The 17,231-nt window shown below is 43.0% G+C and overlaps 1 long non-coding RNA gene across 1 annotated transcript; it reads left to right on the top strand.

Moving 5' to 3' along the window:
* Positions 1-502: 502 nt before the first annotated feature.
* On the top strand, positions 503-14,975 carry LOC106005059. Its single transcript, XR_001178208.2, has 3 exons — positions 503-624; positions 2,747-2,960; positions 14,893-14,975. It is a non-coding gene; the product is annotated as an uncharacterized LOC106005059 (long non-coding RNA).
* The last annotated feature ends 2,256 nt before the right edge of the window (positions 14,976-17,231 follow it).

Raw genomic sequence — 17,231 nt, 5'->3', positions numbered from 1 at the left:
CCTTTTAAAATATGTTGATGGCTTTCAGCACTGAGAAGAAAACAAAATGTGACAGCAGTGGGAGACAGTTCACAGCAGAAGCTGTGTCCCATAGAACCCTGCGGGCCCTGGAGATGCCAGCTGTGCTGTGGACAGTGGATGAGGCTGAGGACGAAGCCTCCCGGTAATAACAAGTGGTGGAAATAAAGCAGGTAGGCTCTAAGTAGCCCTCATGAGACAATGAATGAAAACCCTTCCATCCTAAAATACAAAGATTTATGATAGCCCACCAAGGAATACTACCTGTACCAGTTTCCAGAATGTTCCTGAGAATCTGGAAAACACTCTGTAAGTCAGACTTACAGAGCCTTAAGTTAATAGTCATATAATGAAACTTGCAAGTTGACAGGTATCTAAAAATGTCATATATATTATATGCATAATATTTGAGGGGTATGTGTATATATATGTGTGTGTGTGTGTATGTATATGAGAAGGCCAATCTTACAACATTTCTGTGTCAGTTTTACAGGTGTAGTCAACAAAATCTGTTGCATGAATGGTGGCCACGGTGACTTCCATGCCTACCTTGACCCGAGACTTCGCATCGAAAATCGAAACCTCAGAAGGAAGCCTCTGCCAAAGGTGATCAGACAGAGCTCACCCACATCCACACCTCATCAGACCCTATTCATTCACCCCTCCTGGACCCAAGTGGTTTACAGTGACAGATCTGCTATGTGAGTCTGTATGAATGTGTTCAAGTGTTTATAGGAGCACACGGGCAAGTCCATGGTGACAAGGTGACCGCCCCATAACTTTAGGAAGCAAGGGTCAAGGGTTGCAAACCTGGGTGCCTTAAAGGAGTAGAGTGGGCCACAGAATTTGAAAAATGCAGCTGCATTTGAATTTGCTTTCTCTCTAAGATCCAGTGCCAAGTGAGACACTTGTGTGCTTCACCCAAGTGACACAGGCCCAGTGCTCCTACACAAACATACCAACATACACTCACATGAATACATCCCCTTCTGAAAGCTCTGTCTTTCACAGCCAACTGTCATGCGCACTTTGCTGGGAGGTACAGAGGACATTGATATTGTACCTTTCCTGGCTCTGCCCTTCAGCCACACATCATGATGCTTATACCCCTTTGCTCCAGACTTAAGGGCAACACAGTAAAGAAGAGGGCAGCTTGTACTTCAGGACCTAACAGATAAGGACACACTCTGGCTTCTGCTCCTTCCTAGCCCTGTGACCTTTAAAAGTAACTTTTAAAAACGTTAAAAAAAATTTAACAGTTTCCTTTTCAGTGAAATAAAAATAGCATCACCTTCCCAAGGTAGTCATGTGGATTAAATGTGATAAAATGTGCAAAGAATTTAGCAAGGAGGCCCAGATGCTATAATTTAAGTTCTCATTATGACCATTCCTAGGAAACTCTTCCAAAAGGCTCTGAGGTTGAGAGGAATACTGGTCCCAAACTCTGCACAGAAAGGAGGGTGACAGGAAGGGTGGGCATTTGTACTAACAGTAACACGAAATTGCTAGACAGATGCATAGATTCTTTCCTGCAGCTTCTTTCCATTGCCCCAGCTGCTTCTTAATGCAACATAAACACCTGCTTAAATTTCTACTTAAAAAGAACACAAAATCACTTTCCTATTTCATTTGAAGAACTGAAGGAAGGAGAGATATTTGCGGAGGTAATGATGGGGCTCCCTGGCTCAGAGGAGCCGGGCCTTCATGCTCTTGCACATGCATGCTCTGCTGGACATCTGTCCATCTGCAGACTCCTGGCACCAGGCACCAGGCAGCACATCTCGGAATGCCAACATCCAGACTAAGGTACTTGTCAGTGCCTTCATCTAGACTATGAAAGGGAAGAAAAAATAGAATTGAATATTTTTCCTTTTTAATATTTTCTCTATCTTAATTACAAAATAACTTTTATATAAAAAAAGGTTGGAAAATGCCCCCAAAATAGAGCAAAAAAAGTTAATTTGCCGTAATCACACCACTCATAGATCATTAAGATATTGGTATATATCTTTCCAGACTTTTACATATATATATATATTGTATATATATATAATATATATATTATTTTAAAGATTTTATTTATTTATTTGACAGAGATCACAAGTAGGCAGAGATGCAGGCAGAGAGAGAGGAGGAAGCAGGCCCCCTGCTCAGCAGAGACCCCGACGCGGGGCTCAATCCCAGGCCCCGGGGACCATGACCCAAGCTGAAGGCAGAGGCTTTAACCCACTGAGCCACCCAGGCGCCCCTGCATATATTTTTAAAAGATGATATATTTTAAGCCTTATTTCTCCACTCAATAGAACATGAATATATGTGCATAGAAATCGTTGTATATAAAACATAATTTTGTTGGTTCCATAGTATTCTCCCTTAGAACCATAGCCTTATTTAACTCACCTCTTATTTTTGCACACATGGCCTATTTCTGATTTTTCAATTCATATAAAGAAATAAGTGAACAGCCTTTTATGAACCCATCCAATAGTATTTCCTTAGGAAGAAACTAGAATTGTGGGTTAATGGATCTATGGAGTTCAAAAACTTCTGATCTGTTTTATCTAGGAAGTTTGCATCAACTTACACTCCACTGGCAGCATATACGGCTTAATCCACACAGAGTGTAAATGTTAGCCAGTCTATGCCAGCGACGGTAACTCAGTATCCCTTCCCGGTGACTCAGTTGGTTATGGGTGTATGACCTGATTCTGACCATTTGAACCTGCAGGGACTCCTTGAAGGCTCCTAGGAAGTGGATCACTCTTTGATTCTAAAAAACACAGAGGGAAACACAGTCCATTCTTCCAGTTCTTACAGTGGAAAGAGAGTTCTTGGAATGATAGGTGCTGTATCCAGAACATGACCACAGGGGGATGCCTGGAGGACGAGAGGAAGTGCGCAGACGATGACAGAACTGGAGAAAGTGGGTCCCAGACAGCATGGTGAGTAACTAAGTTAATAAGCAGGGACCAACTTGAGACCAGCTTCTTCTGTGTGAGATAATAACATGTTTGGTTTCTGAGCCACCTTTTCGTCAGGTTTTGTGTAATTACAATGAAAAACATCCCACCTGGGTAATAAGCAAAACTGATATATAATGGTTTTAGTTTTCATTTTCTTGATTACAGTGAACTTGAACTCTTTTTTTTTTTAATTTGGTCACTTACTCTTTTTCTTTTCTGGATTGCCTTTATGTCTGTTTTCATTTTTCTGTGGGGGGTATTGCCTTCATGGTGATTTATAAAAAATATCTTTTTATTTAAAATATTCACCCTATGTTGTAAATGCTACAGATATTTTTCCTATTTCCAAACTTTTCAACATGTTGAAGCTTAAAACTTTTCTCTATTTGACATAGGAATATTTTTTTCTGATTTTATTTGCTTTTATGCTTAGTATGTATTCTGAAACACAGAGAACATATATTCATCTGTATTTTACTCTAGCTCTTTCATGGTCTTAGTTTTTACAATAATTGTTTAATACACATTTTGGTGAATAATATGAAATCAAGATCCAGTTTTTTAAAAGGGTAGGCAAATTCTAACACTATTTTGAAAGGACAAAACATCCCCCGTTGGTTTGTAGGATTCTTACAAATCTTGTGGAATTTTCTCTTCTTGTTCGTGGATACCTATCTGTTCTCTTATATAGTGTCATCCTGCTTTAGTGACTAACTCTTCATATAGTTAATTTTTAGACAATATAAACCCAGCTGCACTGTAATTTTGTAAATTCTTTTTGGTTTGTCTCACTGACTTCTTATGTGTATGTGTGTTTAAGTGTCCCCCAAAATTCTACAAACCTTTTTAATTACATTAAAATAATAATGTGAAGAGAAGTAACATGTTTATAATAGAGTGACTTATTCTTCACGACCACATTTCGTTTGCCAAATCTTTTCAGTCTTACTTGATTTTTTTTGCCAGTGTTTCATTTTAATTTCCAGCATGTAGTTCCTATACATCACTTTTTCCCCCCCTAAATGATCCGATGTTTTCAAAAGTGTTACATTTGGCTCCATGGTTATCAGAGAAAAAAAAATCATTGTTTTTTTAAAAATTGTATGATACAGATGTCAGTAGCAACTCCTCAGTACTAAATATAGCCAATTAATTTTGCAGTTTTCAATCTTTCAGAAAATATTAATGCATATTAGACAGAAGCAGTATCAAAGTAGACACTTAGCTATCATTGGTGTCCTCACTGGTATGAACTTTCTGCTAATGCCAAGGTGGTAAACGATCTTATTTGAGAAGGAAAGAAAGATGCTGTCATCTAATAAACCTGAACTCTCTCAGGGGTTAGAAAGGTTATGATGATCACACCAATTACAAGCTTTTTGCAGCATCTCCCTTTAACATACTGAACCTCAATTCAATACATTGTGAATACTACCATTTTTACTGTTGCTTTAAAATATTATTGGCAAGTGTAAGTCAATCTACTTGGCATTATTTACATAAAAATAAGACTGTTTCAGACCACAAGACAAAAGACTAGTATTTGAAGGAAATTTGAAAATACTATGCCCTTTAGAATCCTGATTTCTTTTCTTTTCTTTTCTTTTTTTAAAGATTTTATTTATTTATTTGACACACAGAGACCACAAGCAAGCAGAGAGGCAGTCAGAGAGATTGGAGGAAGCAGGCTCCCTTGCTCAGCAGAGAGCCCGATGTGGGGCTCGATCCCAGGACCCTGGGACCATGACCTGATCCGAAGGCAGAGGCTTTAACGCACTGAGCCAACCAGGCACCCCTAGAATCCTGATTTCTTGCAAGAAACTCAGACACATTCAGAGGAGACCCTTCCTCCTCTCTAAACAAATTCCTTAAAACTTTAAGTGATTTCTTACCACTTTTCAACTTTTCAGGTCTTTCCACTGAAATGGAAATTAAAATTAAATTAAAAATTAAAAATTAAAATGTTGGGGCGCCTGGGTGGCTCAGTTGGTTGAGCAACTTCCTTCGGCTCAGGTCATGATACCGGACTTCCAGGATCGAGTCCCGCATCAGGCTCCCAGCTCCTTGGGGAATCTGCTTCTCCCTCTGACCATCTCCTCTCTCATGCTGTCTCTCACTCATTCTCCCTCAAATAAATAAATAAAATCTTAAAAAAAAATTAAAAATGTCATTTTGATTCCTTTAATGTTCTTTTCCTTGCATTTTTAAGTTATCTTTTTAGCGGCTGCTCTAGGATTTACCATCTGCACTTAGAGGAGAGTCTGTTTTAAACATGCATTAGCTTAATTACAGTGTTATATAGAAATGTCATTCCTGGGGCGCCTGGGTGGCTCCATTGGTTGAGCATCTGACTCTGGGTTTTCAGCTCAGATCATGATCTCATGGGTTGTGGGATCAAGCCCTGCATCAGGCTTGCAGTCAGCGTGGAGTCTAGGGGAGATTCTCTTCCTCTGCCCCTCCCACTACTTGCAGGCTCTCTCTCTCTCTCTCTCTCTCTCGTAAAGAAATAAATCTTAAAGAAAGAAAGAAAGGGATGTTATTCCTATAAAACTGTATTCCCTTTACCTCTTTTTTTGTGGTATAGTGTTTTGTGGTACTGTGTTATACACAGTGTATCTACTAATGTTACAAACCAAAGAAATACTGTATTATGGTTGTTGCTTTACCATCTGTAGTAATTTCCTTAGCCCACTGCAGTTTTGCTTTCACCTACCTCCCTTGTGCTATTTATTGGCAAGTGTATTGCATATATATTACATTTTGATAGAAGTCCAACATCACATTATGTACATAGTATTTTATACAGTTGCTTTTTAAATCAGTTATCAGAAGGAGAAAAATATGCATATATATACTGTTTTTTATAATTATCTTTACCAGTGCTTTTTAGCGTTTGGATTCAGATTACTGGCTGAGCTTATTTCCTTTCACCTTGAGGAATGTGCTTCAGTACTTCTTATAAGGCAAGCCTGTTAGCAATAATTGCTTTCAGTTTTGTTATTTTGGAAAGTCTTTATTTCATCTCCATTTTTTTTTTTTTTTTTTACCAAGTTTGACTTAATAGACATATATACAAAACAATACGGGGCACTGAGTGGCTTAGTTGGTTAAACATCCAACTCTTGATCTCATCTCAGATCATGATCTTGTGGTTATGAGTTCAAGCCTTAGGTTGGGTTCTGCGCTGAGCTGTGAGCCTGCATAAAGCCTGCTTAAAATTCCTCTGCCTTCCTCTCTTCTCTCTCTTCCTCAGCCCCTCTCCACTCTCCTCAGAAGCTCTCTCTTTAAAAAAAAAAAATGTACACCCAATGTCATCTAAAATACAAACTTTTTAAAATTTCATTATAACAACATACAGTATTATGTTAGTTTCAGGTGTACAATGTAATGATTCAGCAATTCTATTCATTACTCAGTACTCATTGCTTTCACTTTTGAAATGGAACTTGGCTGGGTATAGGGTTCTTGGTTGATGGTTTTTTAATTGAGAGTTTTGGATGCTATCCCACAGTCTTGGCCTCCATTGGTTCTACAGGTAAGTCATCCATTTCTCTTATTGGGACTCCTTTATAAGTGATACCATTTATTTCTTGCTGTTTTCAGGATTTTCTCCTTGTCTTAGATTTTTAGAATTTTTACTGCAATATGTCTATTTGTGGATCTCTTTGTTTGAATCACACCTGGAGTTGATGGAGCATCCTAGATGTGTAGGTTGTTTTTCAATAAATTTGGGAAGTTTTCTGCCATTCATTTTTAGAATATTTCATCTACTCCTCTCTCTCCTTTTCTCTGGTACTCTCTTTCCATGCAATTGATGCCTTTAATGGTGTCCCACATTTCTCTGAGTCTCTGTCCACTTTTCTTCTTACTTTTCACAGAGTTCTTTGTCTTTTGTAAGCTCTACTGATGTGTCTTCGAGCTCTCCAATTCTTTCTTCTGCCAGTTAAGATTTCCTGTTGCACCCTCTAATGATTTTTTATATTTCAGTTCTTGTACTTTTCAGCTCCAGAATTTTCACTTGGTTCTCTTTTTTAAAAAATTCCTGTCTCTTTGTTGATATTCTTTATTTGATGTGACTCTGATATAACATCTTCCTTTACTTCAATTATCCTCTAGTTCCATGAACACATTCAGAATAGCTATCATCAAGTCTTTTTCTGCCACATCTGATGTCTGATCTTTCACAAGTGGTTTGTGTTGCCTGTTTTTCTCTTTTACTCAGTGTAGGGACTCTGGACACTAGTTTCCTCCTCTGGAGACTGTTGTTGTTACTGGCTTGTTTATATTTTAGTGACTAGCAGGGTTATTGTACTAGAATTTATCCCCCCTCCCACACAACATAGTGTTAGTTAAGCCTCTGCTGTTGCTCCTCAGGAAGGCACAGCTTTGGTGTGTCCATGGTCGCCTGGGGGTGACAGTGATATTGGGGGACTGCCTATTTCTCTTTTCCTGATCACTTCCAGGTGTACATTCCATTGAATGCTCTGTTGGTTTAAACAATGTCCTGGGCATAAATTGCTTTACAAACCAAACCTGTCAAATCGTGGGGAGGTTTCTGAGCTTGGTACCATAGTCCCCCCACCACTTACCCACAGGAAATACATTCCAAGACCCCCAGTGGACAGGTGAATCTGCATCGTACTCAACCCCATATATACTATGTTTTTTTCCTATATACATACCTATGATAGTTTAACTTATAAATTGGGCACAGTAACAGGTTAGCAACAGTAACTAATACTAAAAGAGAAAAATTAACAATATACTGTAATAAACATTATGTGAATCTGGTTTCTCTCATTAACTTACATAGTGTTCACCCTTCTTCTTTTGATGATGTGAGACGATAGAGACCTGCCTTTGTGTGTGATGAGATAAAGGAGGCGAATGTAGCAGACACTGTGACGTAGTAGTAGGCTAGTCTGATCTTCTGTGGATACCTCAGAAGGAGGGTCACTGCCCTGACTGCGGTTGGCCACAGGTAACGGAAGCTGTGGATAAGGAGAGCCGCCTGTGTTTGATTTTTGTTCTGGCTCCGGGAAGTCTCTCCCAGCTATTTTATTCCATGGGTCTCTACCACAAACCTGTCAGCCTGAAGTGCCAGCTGTATCTTCACCCATGTCTTCTAATCACCTCTTACTACAACCTGCTCTGTTCTTCGGAGCACCTCTGAGCTTCTCAGCTCTCTGTTGCAAATGAAGTCAGTTCCTTTGCAAAGTGATTATGAGCTCTCCGTTTTATGGTCTCCTTCCCACTTCAGGCAAAATCTCTCAGCCAGGGCTCCAGAGCTGGTGCGGGTGGGGCGGGGGCAGAGATGATGGTAAGCTGCTCTCTAAGTGACACTCTTGCTCTGGGAGCTGAGTACTCACTGTGGGGGGCGGTAGTGAGGGCTACTAGCAGGCAATGGTCTTCTTAGCTTGCCTGTGGCATGGAAGCACCGCCTCACAGGCAGATGAGAGTGATGAGAGGATCAGTATTCTCTATGTTCAAGATGGAGCCTCCTTTCCACAAGTGGGGCTTGGGTGGAAGAAAGGAGCTCCCTCCTCTCACCTGCATTCAGCTGGGACATAGCCTTTGCAACAGGTACCTGCAGCCTTGCTCCACCCCCTGACTGGTTGCTGCGGGAGAGAGAGCCCTGTGATCTTGAGGGTAGCAGTCAGAAGTGGATTCTCTGCTTTGGTGAGCTGGGAGATGGGAGGGAAGGAAGGAATGTTTCTGGTTCAAATAATTCATGCAGACTCTAGAATTTGGGCTCAGCATATTTGCAGTAAAAAGAACAATTCAGACAGATAGGGAGGGAAGGGCATATTATATGTGCCAAGCTTTTTCGTATATATAGCGGTCACAAATAAGATGCATTTCAAAATCCTATTTTGAAATCCTATTTTCTAGCTTTACTACTTTGTTTTGTCTCGTCCTCCCTGCATTTAAATGCAGGTAATAGTTCTATTCCTATCAGATCATTAATTCAGCCACAAGACCCCATGTCTCTGGCTTCTCATACACTTCCTGTGAGAATACTTGGACTCCTCATCTGTGTGCCCTAATTTTTGCCCTCATGCACTTGGGCCTGTTAGAGTTCTTTATCCTCCTGGGAATGCAGCTCTTCCCAGCACCTGACCTTCCTCCGTGCATGAGGTGGGCAGCTGTAGGCACTCTTGTGGGCTGCACTTCTGCTTTGAAACTAGACAGAAATAGAGCACAGAGGGTTTAAGGAAGTTGCCAAAGGTCACACAGCTGGTAAGTGGTCAAACCAGGATTTGATGTTAAGAAGTCTAGTTAGCATCAGTGCTCTTAGCTACTACCTTGCCCCTGCCTCTCCTAGTAAGTGTTCACCCAGCATCAGTTCCCCTTTTCTCCCATTATACAATGAACTCTGTCTGCCCTGGCAGTGAGGACTTGATTTATGTTTAGGGTCATGAAGTACTGGATTAGTTCAGGCCATTTCTCTCAATGGATTGGGATTCTCAAACTTGGCTTCCCCTGGCAATCACTCTGGGAGCTGTAAAAAATAGTAATATCTGGGTCTTTTCCCAAAGATTCTGAGGGTATTGTTATGGGCATTCGGGTTCCTGCAAGCTCCTCGGGTAATTCTAATGAGAACCCCTGCTTTGATAAGCCTGAGCACCAGCATCAGCTGATTTGACTGGCAAGGACAGTTTCCCTCCGTCCAACCTGATTTGCAGGTGTTGATGACACAAGCCAACACACAGAAAATGTATCGGCTTAGACACACAACTGAAGGGGAGGGTCAAGTGCGTCCCGGTTCCCTAACACAGCATCACACTTGTGCCAGGAGTTGTTGGATCCCTATTTTTGTACATCCTTTAGCATTAGGCCCTGGAAGGGCTTGTGTTTGGGTTTAATAGAGTGGGGCTGTGTCTCAGACTATTTATACTAATCCTACAGCTGTTGAAGCTGTCGCTTTGTAAATGCCATTGTAATATGATGGGCTTTTCCAAAAATAGTGTTTTTATCTTCCGAACTCTGTGCCAACTAGAACTGTGGAATACGCACAGCCCCGGTGCAACTGTAGTAAAGATTTTTTTTTTTTTTAAATGTTTACTTATCTCTGTTTTACACCTGCTGGTGCTCCTGGGAAGCCGTTCCCACCTAACAGGGCCAGGAAAGCATTTGGCACATGTGGTTTTCACACTGGCAGGTGAAATCTCAGTATGTCAGTGAGCATAAGGGCTTGTGAGAAGCCTCACTTTCCTCACCCAGGAAAGTGACCATCTGCACCCTCCAGGGACGCTAACCCCCTTTCCAGAAAAGAGTCTGAAATGCAGGTGGGTTCCAGTAAGCCATGTGTCCTGGGCTGCCGCAGCTGGAGAGGGAGCCATGGAAAGCCAGAACTCAGGATTCCCTTACCCAGCTGGTCTGCTAACATGTTCACTCTATTGAGCACCTGCCTCAGCCTCTACAAGGCCCTGGGACCAGCAGTGAACAAGGCAGGCATGGCCTCTGCCTCTTCTGGGGTCCACAGGCTAATGAAGATGGACATTTAGTGATTGAAATCAAATAAATATAGAACTACAAATTGTGATAAATGCTGGGAAAGGGGAGGAAAGGTGCTATGAGAGAGAATAATGGAGGGCGTGTTGTTGAGATTGGGTGGTGGGTGAGGCAGCTACTGCAGGCCAGGGGGTGAGTGGAACATGGTGGGGGAAGTAGGAGAAGAGTAGTCTAGAAAGAGGGCACTATGGGGGAATTGTTAGTGTTTTCCTGGAGGAATGCACATGACTAGAGGCAGTGAGCAAGGATAAGAAGGATACTAAGAGAAATGGAAGAGTGAGGTCAAGGCCAGATCACTCAGGGCCTTGCAAAACAGGAGGAAGTATTTGGAATTTTATCCTGAGACCCACTGGAAACCTCCAGGCAGTCTGAGTGAGGCTCTGAGGCTAGGGGTGGGAGGGCAAGTTGCATGAGCATCGTCTGTCTGCTAGGAGGAGGAGGGATTGAAAAGTGTATACAGGTGTGAGGTCACCAGAGGGATGGTGCCTGGATCCCAGGGGTGAGGGAGCTGTAAGTATACCTGTTGCGTATCAGCGCTTGTGTTTTCCATGCCAGGAGGTGTGAGGCGGCTAGGGTAGAGGCTGCCTGTGCCTCTGCATTGCCCATTGTCATCCCTGCTGGCTTCTGGGACACAGGAGAGGGGCAGGTCTGTCTTTCCATGCTGACCTGCAGAACTCGTGTCCTTGAGAACATGCCTCCTGTCTGTGCCCTTCAGTGGTGAACAAACACCGCGGTATGTTCACCCTCTGCGTCTCTCCTGTCTGTCTCCTTTTTCAAGCCTCTGCTGACATCTCAGTCCAGGCCCTGACCTCCCCTGATCTGGTTTGCTGCAGGAGATTTCTAGCCGCCTTGGCACAGGCTTTCAAACCTCCCTGACCTCCTGCTAATCAGGCCTCCCTTAAAATCTGACGTTATCGTTCCAAAGCATGGCCTTCGGGACACCACTTTGCTGATTTTTCGTGGCTCATCATTGCAGAACGAGGAACTGAAGTTCTTAACCTTTGCATTCAAGTTTCCAGAGTGCCTCTGCCTTTTCATCTCCTTCCCACCCCCACCTCCCATGACTGACCACATAGGACCGCTCTCTGTTCTGGAACCACAGCCCTTGCTGTCCTGTCGCCTGTCCTTGGAACTGACCCTGCCTGTCAGAACTGAGTGATGTTTCCCACCCGTGAAGGACAAGGGCACATTTCCCCTGGTGTTTATGCCCAGCCTCAAAATTGATCTTTGCCACCCACACTATCCTGCGTGTTCCACGAGGGACGTACCAGAGCTCATCCCTCCCTGATGCTGCCCATCTTAGTCCCGTGGTCAGGAAATGCGGAGCACATTCGGCCACATGCACTTGCCATTTTCTCCCCCTTTGGCCCCTTCCTCCTGGAGCCCTGCCTGTTCAGCAGCGGGGTGGCACCGAGAGACGTCCCCATCCTGTACAGCTAGATGCCTGCTTCCTTTTTCATCCTGCTTTGTCTCTTGAAGCACTAATCATACCAGCCAGTGTTTTCTTTTAACAGAATGTAAGGCTCCAGGGACTCTTTCTTCTGCCAGTGTTTTGCAATGTCCCCTCCACACTGTCAGCTGCTCAGCTCCCACCGTCGCTTCCTCAGGGATGAGAAGGCAGAGAAGGACCCGTTCCATTTTCACCTGTTCTATTGTTAATGGCCACACATGGGTAGCGTGAACTGGATTTTTGTTGATTCAGTCCCACTGAAGGGAGCGAAGAGGCTATGTACGTGAACCCTGAAGGTTCACAGGCTCCCAAGTATGCAGACCAGTGTTCAGTGGACACATCAGGAGGCCCTAGCACAGCGTTAGCTCAAGCAGAACATGCCCCTAACAGCATCAGAAGGCATATTTGGGGCATCTGACTGGCCTGGCTTCCAACCCTGCAGCTCTGGTCACGGGTTTCTCCAGGAGCTTTGCCAGGTTCAGGACAGCACGATTCTCAAATGTCAAAGGAAAGGAGGTCAGTGCCACCCTGGACTGAACCCGGAAAATGTCTGATGACAATGGACAGTCTCAGGGCAGTGTTCCACTAAATCACCATGTGCTCCCCGGAGTCCTACCTTCCTGCATACATACCTTGACAGTTTCCAAACTCAGTGCCAGGCCAAATTATGAAAAGAGTGACCATACCAAACATCCATGAGGATTTGGAGCAACAGGGGTGCTTGCACATTATCAGTGGAAACCTAACATTGTACAATCACCACTTAAAAAAAAAAAAAAAAAGAGGTTTTCTGTTTCCTGTCTCCTACCCTATGATCTTGGGTCTTTATGCAAGAGAAATGAGAATATGTCTGTAGAAAGACTTCTGCTTAAAGGTACACAGCAGCCTAAGTGTCCTCGAGCAGAAGTATGCGTGAATAGACTGAATATTCATATAATCTGTAACCATGTGGGGGGAATACGACTGTGTGGCAGTAGAAGGAACACATAGCCAGCACATGGATGAACCCAGAAAACAGGCCGAGTGAAAAAGGGTATATGATCTGATTGCGTGAGATTCCTATGAAAATTGGAGAACAGGCAAAACTGACTTGCTATAGAAGACATCTGAAGGGTGGTTTCCTCTAAGGGAGCTGAGGGCAGGCATCGCCTGGGAAAGGTAGAGACAGAACTTTCTGCAATAAGAGTGATGTTCTATAGCTTGATAGGTGCTTTGGTGACTCAGGTGAATGCATCTGTCAAAACCTGGAATATCCACTTAAAATGTGTGCATACAATTGTCTGCAAGTTCTCACCAAAGGGGGAAAGAAAACTATGCAGATATTAGACTCGATGATTTTCATGCTGACATATTTAGAAGGAAGCACACTGTTGTTTGCAATTTACTTTGAAACATAAAATGTAAGATGAATCAGTGGAAAGAGGGAGAATCAGTGATAAAACAAACGGAGCATGAGTGCTAGAATTTTGGTGAGGGTTGTACAGGTGTTCACTCTAAAATGCTTCCAGCTTTGTTGTGTAGTATAAAGCTCAGAAGTCAAGCTCGTTGTTAGGTGCTGCTGACATCTAATTAAATGAAGAGGGCCTGCGATGGCCTTTGGCAGCTTCCCTCCCCTCCCAGATAATACGGTCCCCTGGCCAACTAAGCCTCCTTCTACTGGACCAGACACAGTCCCTGCTTTCCCTGAGTAGAGGGTTTGAGTTCTACGCCGTCCACAGAATCATTCAACCAAGTCCATCACATCCTTCCGTGAGGCCAAGGGGTACCCCATCTTGATGCCGCAGAGTCTGCTCCCACAGAGCCCCTGCTTGTCACCTGAGTGCAGCCCCCATGTGACCCTGCGTGTCCTGTTGTGCCCTCCTCCCCAGGTGGTATGTGTGACTAGGAAATCTTAGTCTGTCCGGGGTCAGGTGTTCTGGGATGGGCCATCCCTATAACCCTAAGGCAGGAATCCCACCCTCGCTGATGGAATGAATAGGAGGCAATTAAAATATGCTGTGTGTTTGCAATTTTCATAAAATATTGGGGAAAAAAAAAAAAAAACCTTTCATGCCCAGCAGTGAATGACATGACCAAAGAGAAAACATTGTTGCCAACTTTACTGAACTTACAGCTTGCTTAGGGAAATTCGAAATAGTAATAAGTCACGCATTGGTCACTTAAATGTGCCCCACACTGTTATCTGTTCTCTGTCATCTAATCCTGACTTGCCCGGGCTCTCGTAAGTGGAAGGAACAGTGTGAAAACCCACACATCAGATGCCAGGCCCTGATGCCCTTCAGGGTAGAAAGCCCTCACAACTTACTACCTCTCTTACCTTCAGTCAAATCATTTCCCCTCTCTGGGCCTCTGTGCTTTGTCTATAAAAATGAGCAGTTGCCACAATTCGCCCTTCCAGCCCTCTCAGTCTAAAACCAGTAATTTTCCAATTAACATAAACTCCTGCACCTACAATTACCTATGACAGGAAAAAGGAAAGGGGCATCTTCTCTCTGTGTCCCTGATCCTTGCATTGTGGCTGATGTGAGAAATAATTTATTCTAATCCAACATGCCTCTAGTATCCACCTAAACATGAGCCAGCAAAGAGCAGGAATTTAACTGGCTGCCTGACTTAATTGCCTGGTTTTGAGAATTTGTGATTTAGCTGGGGTAAACAGAATTCATTGTTGCCATTGTTACATACATACTTCCCATTGTGAATCCCAGAGTCAAATAATTCAGCCCAGTGTCCTTCTGGACAACCTTTCAGAGGTGAGCCACGGTTTTCTCTAACTCACAGAGAGGTTAGTAGGAGCATTTCCTACCAGAGCAGGCCACATCTGTGCACTGAAGCTGAGTGTGTGACTAAGCAATCTGAAGGTGTGGATAAAATTGTCACACACGGCCAGGACAGATTCGTTGCAGGCCTGCGGAGATAACAGCTTTTTCCTTTTATTCTTCTCAGGCTTCAGCTCTCTGAAGATTAGTGGAAGATGATGGCTGATCTGGGGCATATTCACTGAGGACAAAACGAGACAGATTATGCTTTGCAGACTTCTTCCTGGAGGTACATTAAAATCTCTCTGTGAGCTTGTGGGGGGAGGACAGTTAATTCTTCATTCTGTGAGACTGTCCTGAGCATTGTAGAGTGTTTAGCACCATCCCTGGTCCCTTACCAGTGGGTGACAGTAGCAGCAACCTAGTCGTGGATCAGACATGCCTCCAGACATGGTCAGTCTCTGCATTTGAAGAGCCCTGCTCTAGAGATGGCCGGTGAGAAACGGTGTGGGTAGGGTGAGGTAATAAGCTGATGGCCCACCCCGCTGACCTCAGATGACACTGAAAAAAGCTTTGTTTCTAAACGTTGCCCTCAAGTGGGCACACTTTTTTTTTTTTAAATTGTGCTAAAATACACATAACATAGAATTTACCATTTTTAAGTTGACAGTTCAGTACTGTTACATCTATTTACATTGTTGTACAGCCAGTTCCCAGAACTCTTTCCTCTTCCTAGACTGAAACTGTACACCCGCCCCAGATCCCCCTCCACCCAGCCCCTGGCCACCATCATTCTACATTCTGTCCTTAGAAACTTGACTGCTCTAGGTACCTCAATAATTACAATCGTACAGTGTTTGTCTCTTTGTGACTTATTTCACTGAGCACAGTTCCCTCAAGGTTTATCCATAATGTAGTCTGTACCATAATTTCCTTCCTTCTTCCTCCTCCTTAAGGCTGAGTAATATTCCACTCTGTGTGTGTGTGCGTGTGTATGTATCACATTTTGTTTATATATTTATTCATCGATGGACACTTGGGTTGCTTCCTCCTTTTGGTGATTTGAATAGTGCTGCTATGAACATGGGGGTATAGATATATCTTCAGTTCCCTGCTTTCAGTTCTTTGGGGGTATATACCCAGGAGTGGGAATGCTGGATCCTATGGTAATTCTGTTTTTAATTTGCTAAGCAAGTGTTATACCAGCTTTCCACAGTGACTGTACCCATTTACACTCACAACAACAGTGCCTGAGAATTCCAGTGTCTTCCATGTCCTCACCAACGTTTGCTATCTTGTTTTGTTGTTGTTTATAGTATCCATCCTAATGGGGGTCTGGTGAGATCTCATTTGGTTTCGATCTCCATTTCCCAGATTATTAGTAATGTTGAGCATCTTTGCATATGCTGGTTGGCCTGTGTTTCTTTTCTCTAACTCACAGTGAGGCTAGTAGGAGCATTTGAATTTTTGAATCCTATTTGAATCCTTTGCCCTTTAAAAAACTGAGTCATTTTGTTGTTGCTGCTAAGCTGTAGGAATTCTTCATATAGCCTAGATACTAGCCCCTTATTATTAGCTATATGATTTGCAAATATTTTCTTTCATTCCATAGGTTGCCTTTTCACTCCATTAACTGTATTTTTTAAAATTTTTAAATTTATTTTCAGCATAACAGTATTCATTATTTTTTTTACCACACCCAGTGCTCCATGCAATCCGTGCCCTCTATAATACCCACCACCTGGTACCCCAACCTCCCACCTCCCCGCCACTTCAAACCCCTCAGATTGTTTTTCAGAGTCCATAGTCTCTCGTGGTTCACCTCCCCTTCCAATTTCCCCCAACTCCCTTCTCCTTTCTAACTCCCCATATCCTCCATGCTATTTGTTATGCTCCACGAATAAGTGAAACCATATGATAATTGACTCTCTCTACTTGACTTATTTCACTCAGCATAATCTCTTCCAGTCCCGTCCATGTTGCTACAAAAGTTGGGTATTCGTCCTTTCTGATGGAGGCATAATACTCCATAGTGTATATGGACCACATCTTCCTTATCCATTCGTCCGTTGAAGGGCATCTTGGTTCTTTCCACAGTTTGGTGACCGTGGCCATTGCTGCTATAAACATTGGGGTACAGATGGCCCTTCTTTTCACTACATCTGTATCTTTGGGGTAAATACCCAGGAGTGCAATGGCAGGGTCATAGGGAAGTTCTGTTTTTAATTTCTTGAGGAATCTCCACACTGTTCTCCAAAGAGGCTGCACCAACTTGCATTCCCACCAACAGTGTAAGAGGGTTCCCCTTTCTTCACATCCCCTCCAACACATGTTGTTTCCTGTCTTGCTAATTTTGGCCATTCTAACTGGTGTAAGGTGGTATCTCAATGTGGTTTTAATTTGAATCTCCCTGAGGGCTAGTGATGATGAACATTTTTTCATGTGTCTGATAGCCATTTGTTTGTCTTCATTGGAGAAGTGTCTGTTCATATCTTCCACCCATATTTTTATATGATTGTCTGCTTT

This window comes from Mustela putorius, unplaced genomic scaffold (assembly GCF_011764305.1).
Source record: "Mustela putorius furo isolate JIRA1106 unplaced genomic scaffold, ASM1176430v1.1 tig00000145_pilon_pilon_pilon, whole genome shotgun sequence".
NCBI classification, from domain to species: Eukaryota; Metazoa; Chordata; class Mammalia; order Carnivora; family Mustelidae; genus Mustela; species Mustela putorius.
Note: the sequence above shows the minus strand (reverse complement) of the source record. Positions and strands in the feature narration are given on the sequence as shown.